The sequence below is a fragment of the Xiphias gladius genome, chromosome 2 (assembly GCF_016859285.1).
Source record: "Xiphias gladius isolate SHS-SW01 ecotype Sanya breed wild chromosome 2, ASM1685928v1, whole genome shotgun sequence".
Lineage (NCBI taxonomy): Eukaryota > Metazoa > Chordata > Actinopteri > Istiophoriformes > Xiphiidae > Xiphias > Xiphias gladius.
The window spans coordinates 19,933,411-19,950,821 of record NC_053401.1 but is presented as its reverse complement, the minus strand read 5'-3'; the positions used below and the strand labels follow the sequence as shown (position 1 = coordinate 19,950,821).

Sequence of the window (17,411 nt, the reverse complement as noted above, 5' to 3'; positions counted from 1 at the left end):
ATTTTAAGCAAACTGTGTACACTGCACTTTACAGGTAATTGAAAGATAACTATAGGTTAATCACAGTGACATTTCAATTTCAGTTCTGAAAGTACTTAGTTATAATGTGCATTACTCAGTAACTACAGTACCAGCTCCTATGTTAGCGTCTCCAGTCCCCGCTACGTATCCTTTACACGCTAAGCCTGCCGCTCTGAACCCTGCGATTGCCCCGCTTTGATTTGTTATTACATCAGTTTTATTTGGTTATCAGTTCCTAATTGTAAGCACTATGTAATTAATGGCCTGTATATTGAAAGAATTTAAATTCTCATCATCAAGATGGAAAACTGCATCTCTAATGAACAAGAGAAGGATGGGGAAAGGCTGCAACGGGAAATCACTAACTGAAACAGAATAGAATCAGGCAGGTTTGATGTAAATACACCAAAAAGTAAATTACGGCACTTCATTAAAAAAATATATATCCTGACAACTCCTCGGATTCAGGGAGGGAAGAAATGTTATTATGCCTCAGCATGGGACTGCACCATAGTATTACCCTATGAGAGGCTTGTGCACACTGATTTTTCATATTATTCATGAACATATATCGTCCTCAGCTCCCGTGGAGGCCCCAGTATCTGTAGTGTGTATCCGGATTTTATTAGTCGTGAGATGAACAACATGTGTCATTTCTAGGTATTCAATTTTGCCTGAGTGGAATGAACTGTATCCTGCTGCATTCTGTTAGCCCCTCTGTATTTATCACAGCGGGCTCACAGCTGTCCTTGGCAGACTCTAGTGAATCTATTATGGAACTGTTTGCCACTTCAACAAGTCCCCTGTGTTTTGTCATCCACGTCATTGTGGGAGGCTGCAGTGATTGAAATGAAAGGGCAGGGTTTAGACTCTGTGTGTGGTACTGACGGTGACATGGTCACAGGCAGGCAGGCCTCGCAGAGGTTTTGTTGACAGCTGATGATTGACACTTCGGCATTAATGTAACCAGGAACAGTGTTCAAGGAGGATTTCGTTCTGTACATATAAGAAGGACGCGGAGGGACAGATAAGGTGAAGCTTATTTTTGGTCAATGTATGGAGATGTATTTATGTATTTACAAATCGTCTTTGAGTCATGATTGTCCACAATTTAAGGGTTGATCCTCTTGGGAGCTGGACTCTACTCATCACAATGTTGTAGCTGCTAACTTGTTGCCCTTTTCAGTGAAAAATATATTAAAAGAAATGTTCGGACTCGGCCTGGGAAAACCACAGAAACATCTGCACTTGACGCAAGACACTGCTGGACGTCATGTTTGTAATACAGATGGATTTTGCTGTAACTTTACATGTTGCTATTTAACCTGAGCTTTGTCTGGCCCAGCAGCGACCCACCGTAAGTGGTGAGTCATGAGGTAAAGTTGGCCCCTATTCAGTTTCTTCGGGGCGCAAGTAGCTCGTCGAAGCACTGTTACCGACAGTATGTCATATACGTAAAAACACCCGTAAATATTTCCTGTGGTAAATCCGACACAACAGCAGCATTTTGACACAGGTTTACTCTCCAGAAAAGTAGCAGTTTTATCACATTTGGTCCCGCGATCGACATTGCTGCAGGAACGGTAACTAACTTATTAATCCCTGAAAAAGGCCTGTTTTCTATGAAATTTATGTGACTATTCAGGTTTTGGAAACCTACTCTTATTTTTTTATGGCAGTTGGGCAGTTTACCACTGACCTTTGTACCCTTTAAGGTTATTCACTGGAATTGGACTGCTTAATTTTCAATAAGAACTGGAAAAATAGGGGTGTTCTAAAACTTTTGACCGGTAGTTTATATATATACACACATAACTGAAGAAGATTCAATCATGGATTTTGAATGGATGTAGATTTTTGAGGCTTAAAGGATAGGTCCACATTTTGAAGCCATCTCTTACAGTGCAGGTGTTCTATGAAATGACTCGTAAACAGCCAGGTGAAAAAATTACACTGAGTATTAATACATCTATCATTCCTTAGTAAAACTATGGATTTTTAGTACTTATTGCTATAATGTTTTACAGATCCTTTTTTCCGTGGTGGAGATAGGGTGGGTGTAGATTTGGAAGGGTGGGTGCAGCGAAGGGGGATGATATGTTGAGGTCTGGTTTGTATGTTTTATGTATTTATTTTCTTTCTTTTTGTCTTCTATACTCACGTTTAAATACTTTTTGAAAAACATTCAATAACTATTTTCTAGGTGGTTGTGCTAGAGAAGCAGTCAGGGAGTCGAAAAAATAGTAGGAGTCATCCTCTGAGGACCATGAATGTCCAGTGTTTCGAGATATTTTTTGTTTTTGAAATTCTGATCGTGCAGTTGCGCTACTGGTCATCAAAAGCTTTAGAATTTATTCCCATGAAAATCCACGATAGTATAACCGGTGGTTGCCCATATATCTTTGTCTAGATCAGACATCTCTATATTCAGGCCTCTCTGTTTGCCAAGCAAAACCATTGTTATTGAATGTGTTGTGCAGTATCTTATGCACTTGCCAAACTTGTGTTTACATAGCATTTTTTATCACTTTGAAAGCATGAATCTGTGACTGTGCTTTGATGGTGCCAGAGCAGTGTTGTTGCGGTGATGCACAGACTGAGAAGAAAAAATAGGGTATATTTGTCTGTTCAGACCGATTTTTGATCTTAGCTTTTGATTTTTTTTATCCACACACAGTCAAGCAGAGTGTCATGACAACAGCTCAGGACACATCTCAGTTCAGTATTTCATATGCTGTAGTGTTTATCTGGCCTTATATAAGCTTTGTTATGGTTCAGGCAAAATGTTCACAGATACAATATTTGATTAATAACATCAAAACAGTGTATAATGTACTTTACTATCAACCTTGTTTTGATAGTAAAATCAAAATAATAAAATTATAAAAACTTTTGATAATAAACAAGAAGCTTAAGAGGCTTCTGTCTATTTCCGTGCATGACTTTGCATTAATAAATAAGACCTGTAATCACTTTCTAAATAAATTCATAATTTTTCTGACCAAACCAGGCAACCAGGCATCCTATCCATAAAAAACCACTAACCCGCAACGTAGGTTCCGCGGTTAGCTAGATACATTTGATACTAGCTAGTACATTTGCCAAACCAACCAATTAGTCTTCATCCTCTTCTGTGGAGCATGTAGGCGTCGTCAGCTGGCCACCCCATGCACTTTTTAAACTTTTCCTCCAAAACATTTTGTAATAAATCGGGAGTTGTAGCCATTTGTAAGAAGAAACTCTTTCAACTTTCTACCTCTACCTCTCCTTCTACATCTTTCCTTTCTAGGAGGACTTGGTTTTACTAATATTATGGTTCAAGTGACTAAAATTAAACCAGCTGACAAATATCTTAACCCGATGTCTGTAGGTGGGCTCCTCACTGTTGAGAAGGAGCCCTACACGGGCAGAATCCATTGAAAATTTGCATGAATCCTGACCAAACCTGTTGGGAATAGTGAATGGTAAATGAAAACTGTGCTAAAATCATCCCCTGAGGAACTCTTGTTTTAGTAAACATGATGATGTGAGGTCAGTCGTGAAGCTTTAAATTCATCAGTTGTGAGCCCAAACTGGGGCCGAATTGTTGTCTTATAAAAAGTACTGATACTGATCGGTGATGTATTTTCCACAAAGTTGAAATTAGGACTAACAGTCAGTGGTTCAGTAAGAAGGGGTAATGGAGAAAGCTCACATTAATGACAAGCTCATCAGTAGATACTTGTTCTTATGAAAATCAATGGAGAGAAAATACGTTATCACCGTCTCCGCTGCCAACCTGACTGGATCACCTGGTTGACTGGCGATCCAGTAACTATATTAATCAGCAGGCAGGTTTTGTTACTCACTGATCTAGTAGAAATAAGACCAACTGAATGTCAGTTTTGAACCTTCTTGAGCCCCAGATCTCTTCATCGAGTGAATGCCAGTCCGAGGTTCACTGTCGTTTTACCTGGGTTGCTCTCACTCTCCCTCTTTGCCTTCTTTGCCTCCTCCGACAACGGGTCTCTTTTTTCTTTTGCCGCCTGGGGAAAGCTGCCAATAGCTACCAGGGAAAACAAAAGCGCTACCCTCTTCCTGTTTTGACTCTACAATGGCAGATGCACGTCCTTTCTGCCGCAAACCGAGCCTTCATTTTCCCGGGAGATTTCGTACCCGGTGGCAGAGAGAATTGCATAGTGAGAGTGAGGCTTATAGGGGAACAATCTATTCACTGACAGTGTGATTATTCTATAGCCACTACATTGCGCAATCAGAATATATTTCAAAATTAGTCAAAAAGTTAAAGCACAAAGTTTTCACAATTTTAACCGGAGGTCTGCAGGTGTTTAAAGCTCTTAAAGCAATGGTCGAGTGCCCCTATGGACATTTAAAGCTGTTTTGCTTGCTGTTATGATTCCTCCTGGTACATGGACAGGGGGAATATATTTGTTTCATATATATATATATATATATATATATATATATTTTGACTGACAGCTCCCGGACTCTTCTGCTGGCTTTGTTGTACCTGTTTGGGCAGGTAAGGCAAGTTAAACCTTTATTATTCATAAAATTACCCTGGGGACTTCTCACTTATCTTAAATGTTTCCTCATGTCCCTCACTTGTGTCCATCCTTGCATCCAGTCCCCCCTCCGCCTAAGAAACGTTTTTAGAGAAATGAGATGTCATTTTGTCTGAACTGTCTCCTGAAGCAAAGTCCGTTTCTGATAACAGTGGCATAGCCGGAGGTCTGCAGGCGTTTAAAGCTCTTTATGCCTTGGCGTTTGTGTTGTGTATTGATAATATAATGTACTGTCCAAATGGTAATAACGGCTCGCAGTGCAGCGGTGTCGTGATGTCCGTCAACATGACCAAAGTGAAATGTGTCTGCATCTTTTCCTTTAAATCAAGAGTTTGACAAGCATCAGCACATTCATTAAAGCCGGTATTTTGTATTTAGATAGTGAACAGATCCATCAAACCACAGCTTGTAAAGTTACTGCTCAAACACCAAAACTACATAAGCCAGCAACACTTTATTTATTTCTTCGTCATTTGTGTCAGCATTTATTGATATTCTGTTCTCTGAATTCATTTTCTAGTAATTCAGAGTTTGTAGCATACATGTTTTAGGGAAAGTTGGAATTATGTAAATATATCTCTCATCAGAATGTACTTTCTACCTGACACACAAGGAGTTTCAGCCTCAAACCAGTATTTGAATGAAATGTGTTTACTGCTGAATGACAACAGACTCCTCCCTGACTACGATTTTATCCATGATACAAGTCAAAATGGGAAAACAACAGATGACACAAAGAAAAATCTTTCTAATGAATGATAAAAGTTACTTTCTGCTCCCTCTCAGAATACCCTATGTAAAAAGGGGGTTATATATCTGTATTTGCACTTGAACGTGATATTTCTGTATACACATACATCTAAGCAAGTGCAAATTTGAAATGTTGATGTCTATATAGGTGCATGTGTATTGCACAGTTATAATGTATGCATACTTTATTTACTGTGTCGGTTCATGTGGGAATGTATGTAGATAACAGTACATATTTCTTCATAATGGGGTACATGATAAACACATACTGTTACCACATGCGCCTGGTTATTTACGATATTTCCCTTTTTATTTTATTTCCTGATGGAAAACAGATCCGGGGCCTCCTGTTGTGTACATTCTGGTTATGCTCTAATACCTTTTAAATAAGTAGATGAAAAATTGCCTGCTGTATTGTCAGCTGTGAAAAATCACCAGCAGAGGAAAGTAGTAGTGTCAGTTCTCTCATGTTGAACTGAAGAGCAGCAATTCTTCTTCTTTCACAGCAACTTAAAGGTCTTTGTGAAAAGACTAATGCCTCCTCTGTGCTCTTACCTTTCATCCATGGACTATCCTCTGTATCACAGTATTAATAATAGCCCTCGATTATTCTTATTATTACATGGGTGAGAGCGGGACATTAAAATATGACCAAAGTGCGTATCACATTCTCTATGCATGATTTCCACCATTTTGTCTAAACTAGCCATTGTAAGAAATTTTTTTAATTTGTATTTTTTTATTCTATTGAGAGACTTATTTCTGTCATCCTTGATGTAAAAATAGCAAAAATGAGGATTCCAGGTAACACTATGCTACCAACAATGCCACAGAATAAATGTCTTAAATATCCTTGGTAACATTACTCCAAAACTAAAGGCGAAAAACAAATGACTAAAAAATTACAATCAGCTTGCACTTCAACATTACCAAGAAGCCATAATTTGAATAATTTCAATGTAAAAAGGTAACTTTTTTCAGTTCCTAACACTACAAGAACAAGTACCCATGTGGGTCTTAGTCCTCAGCAGGCACAAGTCAGCAACGCTAGCTCCAATCTGATGGGTATGAGTTCCCCCAGTCCTACGATTCACTCAGGGGCTCTGCTTTTGTTAGAACGTTTCACGGCTCAGGCCTTCAAGTAACCATCCAAGGTGATGGGGTCGATGTTTGCCAACGTGAGCTATTGGGTTTGAAACCAAAGCAACCTTCAATAACCTGTTCTGTGAGATCTGCAGTCTGTCTTTGAAGGACCAGTGTGTAGAATTTAGAGGGATCTGTTGTCAGAAATGGAATATGATAATCATGATTGTGTTTTCACAAAGATCGTTGTGTTTTCGGTGGCTTAGAATGAGCCCTTCATATCTGCATGGGGAGCCAAAATGTTTTGGCTATCTGAAAATCTGAAAATTGCATACAAACACATTTCATAGATGTTCAATTATACTGTTAGCTTACTAGCAGACCACTTGTATTTGGTTTTTATTCGCTCAGTATGAGTGACTCACTAAGATCTCTCTGTCCTCTGTGTCCAGCTACCGAAATCCAGCTGAGGAGCTGATTAAAACGTTGATATGCTTATGTGCTGTAGGTTGCTTTCAAAGACTACTGCACGCTCATGCTTTATGAGAAGTAACAAATGAAGGCAGACTTTATTTGCCTTGGTTTTTGCCTTGCCGGCTACCTATAGACTACTGACCTTGACTCTGATTGGTGGAGGTTGTACCTGTTCCTGAAAGGTACACTGCAGGCACGACACAGGGTGGTAAACATTTGGTAAACATCTATATTTTTGTTTGCAGTCATCTCCTAACAAGATGCTCCATTCCATCAAAGATAAGGCGGTAAAGGACAGTACTTGGTAACTGCAATTACAATATCCAGTTAATAGCACTCACATATTTTAAGTTTCTGTTCTTTCTTTTTTTTTAAGATGAACTTCTGGCTTCATGTGCTTCATGTGGGCTTTAGGTGCACTTCATTTTGTATTAAATTTGGAAAATGTGATCTCAGTGACTTTGACTTAGGCATGATTGTTGGTGCCAGTGCGTATTTCTGAAACTGCTGATCTCCTGGAATTTTAAAACACAACAGTCTCAAGAGTTTTTACTCAGAATGGTATGAAAAACAAAAAACATCCAGTGAGCAGCAGCTCTGTGGACAGAAAGACAGAAACACCTTGTTGATCAAAGAGGTCAGAGAAGAATGGCCAGACTGATTGGAGCTGACAGAAAGGCTGCAGTAACTCTGGTAAACCACTCTTTACCACTGTGAACAGAAAGACATCCCAGAATGCAAAGCACGTCCAACCTTGATGGGCTACAACAGCAGAAGACAACATCAGGTTCTGCTCCTGTCAGCTAAGAAGAGAAATGGGAGGCTGCAGTGGACAAAGGCTCTACACCATGGACAGATGAAGACTGTAAAAACATATCATCAACAACCATGGTTTGAATGCCACAGCCTGAGTACTGTTGCTGACCATGTGCTTCCCTTTATGGCCACAGTGTATGGTAGTTTATGGTAGAACAGGAGACTGGCAGCATGAATGTGCAGCTGACAAATCTGCAGAAATGATGTGATGCAATCATGTCAACATGGAGCGGAATCTCAGTGGAACGTTTCCGACATCTTGTGGAATCTGGACCCTTGAGATCTGAGTCTGTCTTGAGAGCAAAGCGAAGAACTACCCAGTATTAGTGTGGTGTTCCTAATAAAGTGCTCAGTCAGTGCACTATGTATTAGGGCTTAGGATACAAAATCATTAATATATGGAGTGAGTATACCAGTTAGAGTACAGCATCCAAATATAACATATTAAATATTATCAATATTACTTACACATTCATCATAATGAGCTTTTACTACAGATATGCCACCAATTTTTACTACACATAATTCTTTACATTAAATTAACTTTGAATGTAAGACATTTATTTTTAATGGAACGTCATGAATATGTGGCGTTAATGCTTTTGCTAAAGTAAGACTTTGTGTAATATTTGCACTGCAAAAGGCAAGCAATGCACCCACGTGCACCATGGAGGAATTAGCAGCCGTCCAGGGTTTGTCACCTGACACTACTTCCCCAAATGCCAGATGAAACAAATCTGGAGTTAAGACATATAATTGAATAGGGGTCAAGTGTGTAATTGCACAAATGCATTTGTCACCGGAAAGAAGATTTAATATCATCACACAAAATGTGCTGTGTGATTTGAATAACAATGAATGTAATCAAATTTCGGTTGAGCTGAGATGTGGGTCGAAGGAGGACGTTTCTCTGTGTCTGTCCACAGGCGCTGGACACCTGCTGGAAGAAGCTCTGAGCTTTTTCTGAATGTTCTGAGACTTTTTGGTGTCTTTTCATTTGTTACAGATGCCACATGTGCCCGCCAGCAGCTTGCTATGGTTCTGATTCTGTTTTGCAGAGGTAAGTAACAATGTAATGATGAATTGAGCTCAGAATTCATCTGCCGTTATGCCATCCAGGAATCCACCTTTATTTCTTCTTATACCGTTTGGTCTCAGTCTGCAGTTTGTCCTGGCGTGACATAAGCCTCCATACAAGACAACACCATGTCTATAGACACTCTATAGACATGCCCCTATAGAGTCTGGTTCGGAGTTTATACACTTACTTACTGTATATCAGTGCTTTACAGATGTGTACCAAGCCCCTAACGGAAAAATCTACAGTTATACTCAAGGAAGACTCTGACAAAAGTGTGCAAATTTGAATTGTTAAGTGATATTATCCATATCAGAATAAGTGCCATGATGTGGTAGGTTACTTGCTTTCAGTTAAAATGGTCATAATCCCTGCAGGAGCCTACATGGAGCCTCCATACTGTAACTGCTAGAAATTCATTTCAATTACTATTACAGCGAAACGTATTTTAAGGTATTTTTAGTGAAGCTTGTGGTGTATTTATAATGTTGATGCCTATGAGGTTGAAATCTCACCATGGCAACCCATTTACATTATTTCCATAGCACAGCCTGAGCCGCGGACTCAGAGTAATGAGTTTGATTCAGCAGTTTGTGCTTTTGGTCAAAAGTAATATTGCTATCACACAGGCCTTAAAAAGAAATCCCACAGGGACACATAAGACTTCAGAAGTGATGCTGAATCATTTTTCAAAGCAGCACAGTGCAGTTATCTGCATATTAAAAACCAATGAGCAAGTGTTATCATTGCAAATGTGTCTCTGGCTTTCTCCTCTGACACCCAGATTTTTCAGCTTGAATCCACATTATATCTGGATGTGACTTATTCACATTACATTTGCATTTGTTGTCCATAAAGTGTCCTGTCAGCTCTCAACTTCCCTCTGCATGCGCTTCTCTTTTTTCTCCAGGTGGTACACAGGGAATATTCGGCGGCTTCTCAGGACCAGCGACAAAAAGGGAACTCATAATAGAATTTAGGAAATAGGAGGTGAGGACACACGAAGCTGCATCAGTCCAGTTAAGGTGGAGTGGGTGAAAGGAACGGGGAAAGGGGAAAAGAAACTCAGTAAGCAAACTTCTCGCACCCGTTTCTTGTTACCTTTTACAGAGGAGCAACAGCAAGCATCCTGCCTGTGCACAGTCCATGACTAAAAACCCGCATCAGGCCATCACCGGTACCCGTCTACTGAGCATCGGTGGTATCGGTGAGATGAAGTACCTGTGCACCATGTCTGTCAAGCCTGCTGCTACCTGGCAAGCGATACACAAGTAACCCCTGCTGCATCACAACACTACAGAGCAGCTTCTTCACTCAGACCGAAGAACCTTTAACATGACATGACTTCCCTCCTTTCTACCTCAGCTTTACATCTTATATATTATATATACATGGCTCTAAAAATACAGACATTTCATCCTACTAATAAATGGAGAAATCTCTGTCTTTCTGTCCTTGGATTTTCTCGACAACCGCTTATCCGTTCGACTTCAAACTGCACGTGTATTGTTGAGGACCCAAGGAAGTGCAGTGTGGAATGTGAAGGTTTTTGGTTGAGCGGTTCTCAAGAAAAATATGAATAGGAACATTAAATGACAGTCAGCTTGGGCTGGAGTGACTCATCCACGCAGCCAACGTCATCGATTTGACAACGGCACGTTGCACAGATGTCTGCGCCCGGTCAAGGCATGGATTCCTCCGGAAAACAGGCTGCAGCTACAAAACCTGGCACAGGATCATCTAAAGTGTGGGACTATTTTAGACAGAGACCCAAGCTCTGCTAATTGTAAAAGGCTTATCACAGCAGTACAACTTGCTTTGCTCGGTCACTTGAAGCGAAAGCCTCCCGGAGCGCTTTGTTTAAGATGCAGCAATAGCAAAACAGCACCGTTTACTTTTTATCCCCACCCAAGCAGGATATATTAGGATTATTAATTCAAGCTCCGCTGCTGTTCTGATAATGTAACGTTACACCATGCGTCAACATTTTTATCTGGCCGTTGTATATTTTCTCTTTCCTTTTACGGACGTGAATGAGTAAGAAAACAGCTTTATATGACCTTAAATCGTTTCAGATATTTTCTTTACTGATGCAAAAATACACTTGCCAGTGATTTTCCTTACTGCATATTACTCCAGTGCTGAAATAAATTCATGTCATACTCATTTTAAGTTTCAAGTTCTTCAGTAAAAATACTGATTCTCCAGTTTAGGGAAAGGGTTACTAAAACACACAGTGATTAAATGAATCTACACTCGCTTACCACTTTATTCAACCTTATTTCATATTAATGGGATGGACAAAATATTAGGTACACCTCTTAGTACAACCCAGTACAGTTCAACAGCACCACAAATTACAGTCTCCAAAATGACCATTAACATAAATCAACACTTCGTTCGAACAGATTAAATAAAAAAATGAGGCACTGCTCTAGTCTCTGTAATTGCTCCATGCTGTTCTCAATAATATGCTATAAACGCTAAAAAGTGTTTATAGTATATTATAAACACTTCAATGTTTATTCTATCTTATTCTATTTTTTTCTAATTTTCCCTACTTTTGCTCCTGGCCCTTATGGGTACACACTCTTAGTAGACCTCATTGACCTGTGCTTCTTGTGTTGTTTTTTTTTAATTTTTAAAATTTTTTTTAAATTTAACCAACATTGTACAAGTGGTGCCGTTTAGTGTCACTTTTGGTTGAAAACTGAACCTAAAATTACCTATTTTGGTCATGCTGAAGATGAAGAGAGGCTGTCTAAATTCTGTCCAACACTCTCTGTCACAGCAGAACCACACTGACACCCCTCTTCACAGCTATCATTCAAAATACTATAGGATGGTACACAAACTATTATAGGAAAAGGACAAAAGAAACCTGTGATGCAGGTCATATTGTCTTAAGACAGAGCTACTCAACTATCAATATTTATATTAACCTGCTTTACTAATTGTAATGATAGATTATTGTTTCCTAGGAACTTTGGAGCAGTTTTATGAAGGAAAAAATAAATAGAATGTGTTTCAGGCTTGACAAAGCCAAGCAAATTCACATAAGCTAGTTTAATTCTGTTTAAAGAAGGAGCAAGACCAATCACACAGTTGTTTCATCATCACAATGTATCCAGCATTTCAATATTTGCACACCCAACATTGTCCCCCCTTTATTGGATTTGAACAAAACTCTGCGTGTATGCACAGGAGATAGGTCTCCAGTGAGTTTAATTGTGATTGCTCAAAGGCATCTTGATTTATGAGCAATATGAGATAGGTCACGCCCACTTCCAACAATCAATATGGCACTTCAGATTTTGGTTAATGTTTACCGCCAGAGCATGGACACCAATTTTAGTGTAATTCTGTCCAACAGGTTTTCAAATACATGTTTGTGGCATTCGTGGCACCACCTATGGGTTGGGCTTCAAATGCTTTGGTAAACTCGTTCCCAATCACGGACTGAAGGCAAATGCCACGATTTATGATGATTAGACAAACTCTTAATGAGATAAGGCCAATATTCGCTAAGCCCCATCATTTGCAAAGACATTTTACTTGATGGCGGCCATGTTTTTGGACTTATCTTTCTCATCTGTTACAGAATTTTGTAGCTGAGTCCCCCAAGGCTGTATACCAAAGTTGATGTTGATAAAGTCAAAATCCAAAAAGTTGTATTCTGGTTACTGTTTTTCAGTTTAAGCAAATTAGCAAAAAAAATCCATCATGGCAGATTTTTATTCTCCAGGAGTCCTTTTTTATAGACCACACTGAGCTGGACTTGTGAGTCAAATTCCAAGTCAATCGGACTTACGGTGTGAGGGGTATGGCCTTTCCAAAATTGCATTTTTGGAGCTTAAGAATAAGAATAAGAATAAGAATGAGAAAACACAGATTAGGTTTCTAACCCTTTGGGGTTCATTTAGAACCCTAATTAAAGCATCTGACTGAGATATTGCTACTTTTGACTGAGCTCTATGACTTTCCAAAAAGTAATGCTAATCACAGTCACCTCATTCAATGGTTCTTGCTTTGGAACCCCTTGAGCCCTTGGGCCTGTGTCTGGTAGGCCTGTTCAATAATCCATCCATGTTTGAATCCATCACAGTTTTACACACTAATGAGAGTCAGACAACTTAAATAAAAAAACTGACCAAAATGAAGGCACAAAGACCTAACGGTGCAAACCTACCGTGAGCTACTGGTGGACCCATCTGACCGGATGAGTGTTGAGTGTGAAGAAGCTCTTGCTCTGCAGACTTCCAGAAAAAATAATTTATCTGAACATGGAGATGTGAACATGTAATTGGTTACTGATGACTGATGACCATGAAAAGTTCAGCAGTGGACAGGGTTGTTGGCAGACCTACATTAGGAAGATAAATCCTTGTCTAATTAGCAGGGTAATTACTCTCTCTATAGTCCATTATTATTCTATAAATGCACTGCTCACTTTGGATTATACCTCACAGAGGCAATTAAAGGTTGTAGCAGCTCAAATGTTTCTATTAAACACAGATGGTGATATTATCTGCCTATATCTAATCTGCCCCATTTCTCCTTGGAATTAAACTATAAAATATGTTGCTCCTATGCTCCTCCTATATACTCCCCCCATTGCAGACTTTTTCGCTCAATAACAATGCCACCTGACTTCCTCCTTTATTCCGTAATATTGACTGACTGACTGCACCGATCTGTCCATGTTCAAATCACTACTCAAAACTCACCTTTTTTAGAACTGCTTTTATGTGTGATCAAAACTCACCTTTTGCTTTTAATGCACGATTAATGTAGTTTGTCATACGTATGTTTAATTGTATTGTTTTAAATGACAATTTTTAATTCATGTAAAGCGTCTTTGAGTACCCTGAAAAATGCTCTATAAATACAATGTATTATTATTATTATTATTATTATTATTATTATTATTACTATGGTCACTTCAACCTAAAGACGTGGCATTTGCTGAAACGACTGATGCTGTCGTTCTTCTTGAGAGGACATTCTCATTTAAAATCCTGGTATCCTTCAGCCACAGTAGTCAGGCTTTAGACCTGCTCGTGATACAATAACTGATGCAGCTGTTGTTGTGGCTGACGCTGTGAACTGCTTTCCATTGGTTTTGAAGATTCTCCTTACGTTCAAATCAGATCTTTCTGGTAGAGTTCACAATGGTGTTGCTAATGGTTTCAAATCAAATTCCCTGATGGTTGATAAAGGTGTCAACACAGGGATCAATATTAGGGCCCTGCTATTTACTATATATATAAACAATGATTAATATCCAACCCAGCACTGCAATGTCCACTCTTTAGCTGGCAACACAAACTTGTATGAATCAATGAATGCAGCCTTAAATACAGACATTATTATTAATTTAAATGTATTACTTGATATTTCCCTTATGAATTAATATGTATTATTTAATTGTTTGGTCAATAAAATTGAATAAGTAGATTGAATAGATACAAAAAAAACAAAAAGTTGAGTTAACAATTATGCTGATCAGAGAAAAACAGCAAATCCCCAACCAGCAATTGTTTGACTTTTGCTTGAAAAATGACTTAAATAATTCATCTTTAGTTAATTCAAGTAAACTTAAGTTAACTTGAGGAAACTGGATCAAGAGGACTTGGGTTACTTACTGCATCAAATAACAGTCAGATTAATCTGTTTTCAAAATGTTTGCTCATAAATTTTTAGTCAGTTGACGAATTAATCAATTAACTGCTTCAGCACTTCTTCTGTGGAAGATTAAACAAAATCAAAAGGTTTTTCATTAAACTGCTCAATATGTCAGTCCCTCTGTCTTCTGCTCACTGAGGTGAATACTGTAAAATGCAGTATCATATGGTGTATTTTAACAAGTGAGGAAAGCCCCCATTATCACCTTATTCAGATTATGATAATGTATTCTGTTCGCTGATAATGATACCTTGGTGACCCAGAGTTAAAGAGAACTGACTAATGATGTGTTACCTTTGCCATTTCCCTAATGGGTATGGACTGTAGAGGAGCAGCATAAACAGTGTTCTGGCACATTTAGCCATAATCTTACATTCTGTGTTTTGAATGATAACTCAATTTAGCTATTCACTGGATATAGTTTTTTCCTGTCCCTAAGTCAGTTTCACTCTGGCTGGCCTCCAACAATGTAAAAAAAAAAAGAAACACTTAATGGCCCAGCATTCAAGAGCTTTGGTGGATGGCACCAGCACAGAATTAAGATATGTTCTCCTGATTCAGACCATTTCTGCTCATTTACAACCAACGTATATTTGGTTTACCAGGGAGGGACTCGACAAGACAGCTCATGCAGTGTCCAAAATAAAAAGGTAGTTAAGTTAAAAGAAAAGAGTAGTGGCCATTAATTTTCAAAGCAAATTACATGGCAACCTGACTAGTTGTTTATATCTTATTTTAGAGGAAAGTACTGAACAGACAGAAAGGTTGCCATCACCACCCTTCAGGGTCCAAAAAGCTCGCTGCGTGAGCTCATTAGCATCTCCTTGGAAACCAGTGACGGAGACAAATCTACAGCAAGTATACTTAAAAACCATCCAGAAGTAGCATGGCAACCAGAATGACGTTTGTTTAGCCTTGATTAACAATCTGACATTCTGTTAATTAGCCAATTTCTGTTTGTTGCTTTTTTTTCTCTGTATATTGATTTACAATAATCTGTTTAGCTGCATTGATCTCGTCCATAACATTTTTCTTTCAGTGGCAGAGAAAGACAACGTCCCCATTCTTGATCCCGCATAAAAAGTTCTGATTTGCTCTATTTAGTTTGTCCAGTCACAAAACCACCATCACTGAAACAACTCCAGACCTATTTGAAGCTGGACAAAAGAGTAGGAGGCAATCATTCTCAGAGAGCTGCACACAGCTTTACCACAGCCTGTGATGTGTAAAATTTTTAAAGGCATGCTCTGGCTCTGTGGGTATACTGCAATTATGTCAGTGGTTCTCAAACTTTTCCTGCAGGGACTCTCTTTTGCATGCTCATAGTGTAACAATCAGGTAGGGGAAGTTTTTTTTGTGTGTGTGTGTGTGTGTGTTGAGTGTAGACAGTTCAGTTCAATTAGTTTGATAATCAGCAGCTAGACACTTTTTACCCAGCAGACCCTACATCAAGATTCATCAGATTTTACTGTCTTTTCATCTCTGCTTTACACACTGATCAGCCCCAATTTTAGAACCAGTTAGAACCTGAAGTGTGTGTGTGTGTGTGTGTGTGTGTGTGTGTGTGTGTGTGTGTGTGTGTGTGTGTGTGTGTGTGTGTGTGTGTGTCTATATATATATATATATATGTATATATATATATAAGCTCTAAAGGCCTGGAAGACAACAGAAGACAACTAAAGTGGAAGATTACAGAATTCTTTCCTTGATTACAGAATTCTTTCCTTGAAGAAGAAAAAACCCTTCACAACATCTAGCCAGGTCAAGAACACTCTTGAGGAGGAAGGTGTATCGCTGTCAAAGTCTACAACCAAGAGACGCCTTCATGAATGTAAATACAGAGGGTTTCCCACAAGGTGCAAAGCAATGGTAATACTGAAGAACAGAAAGGCCAGATTAGACCAGAAAGCATCTTAAAAAACCTGTGCAGTTCTGGAGAAAGATTCCTTGGACAGATGAAACCAAGACTAATTTGTACTAGAATGATGGGAAGGGAAGAATATAGAGAGGGAAAGGAACAGCTCATGATCCAAAGCAACCACATCATCTGTCAAACATGGTGGAGGTAGTGTTATGGCCTGGGCATGTATGGCTGCCAATGGAAGTGGGTAACTGGTGTTTATTGATGATGTGACTTCTGATAGAAGAAGCAGGATGAATTCTGAATTGTATACTTCTATACTATCTGCTCAGATTCACACAAATGCTGCCAAACTCCAGTTCTTCACAGTACAGATGGATAATGACCCAAAACATACTGCCAAAGTAACACAGGAGCTTCTCAAGGCAAAGAAATGGAATATTCTTCAATCACCAAATCAGTCACCTGACCTCAACCCAATTGGGCCTGGTTTTCACTTACTGAAGACAAAACTGAAGGCAGAAAGACCCACAAACAAGCAGCAACTGAAGGCATTAACAAAGCATCTCAAGGGAGGAAGCTCTGCATTTGTTGATGTCCATGGATTCCAAACTTCAGTCAGTCATTGACTGCAAAGGATTTTCATCCACATATTGTAAATAATCCTTATGTTTATAATTATGTTCATTTGACCAATTACTTTTGAGCCTCTGAAATAAGGGACTATGTAAAAAAAAGCGACTGTACTTCCTAAAAGGTTATATGTGATATTAGCACGTACATCTATGGTAAGCCCCAAGGAGAAAACATGATCGGTGAGTTGCTACCTGCGCTGCTTAAAGCTAAACGTTGTCACACAGTTCTCAAGTGAGTTTTTAATACTATTTAGGGTTGTAATGCTTTCATTTATATGGCTGGCAGTTAGTTTGGTAACATAAAAAAGCTGAGGAGGTGGAAAAAGCTAAAAGCATTTGCCATTATCGGACTTAGAGTACAGGCATATGGCTATTTCCTGGATGCAGTATGCACCAGTGTAAACTTGATTTGTAGGGAAAAAATACCAGTAGAAGCTATTGTT

The 17,411-nt window shown here is 39.0% G+C and overlaps 1 long non-coding RNA gene across 1 annotated transcript; it reads left to right on the top strand.

Moving 5' to 3' along the window:
- Window positions 1-910: 910 nt before the first annotated feature.
- Window positions 911-11,023, top strand: LOC120802583. The gene is made up of 4 exons (XR_005709246.1): window positions 911-1,053; window positions 8,716-8,769; window positions 9,698-9,777; window positions 9,898-11,023. It is a non-coding gene; the product is annotated as an uncharacterized LOC120802583 (long non-coding RNA).
- The last annotated feature ends 6,388 nt before the right edge of the window (window positions 11,024-17,411 follow it).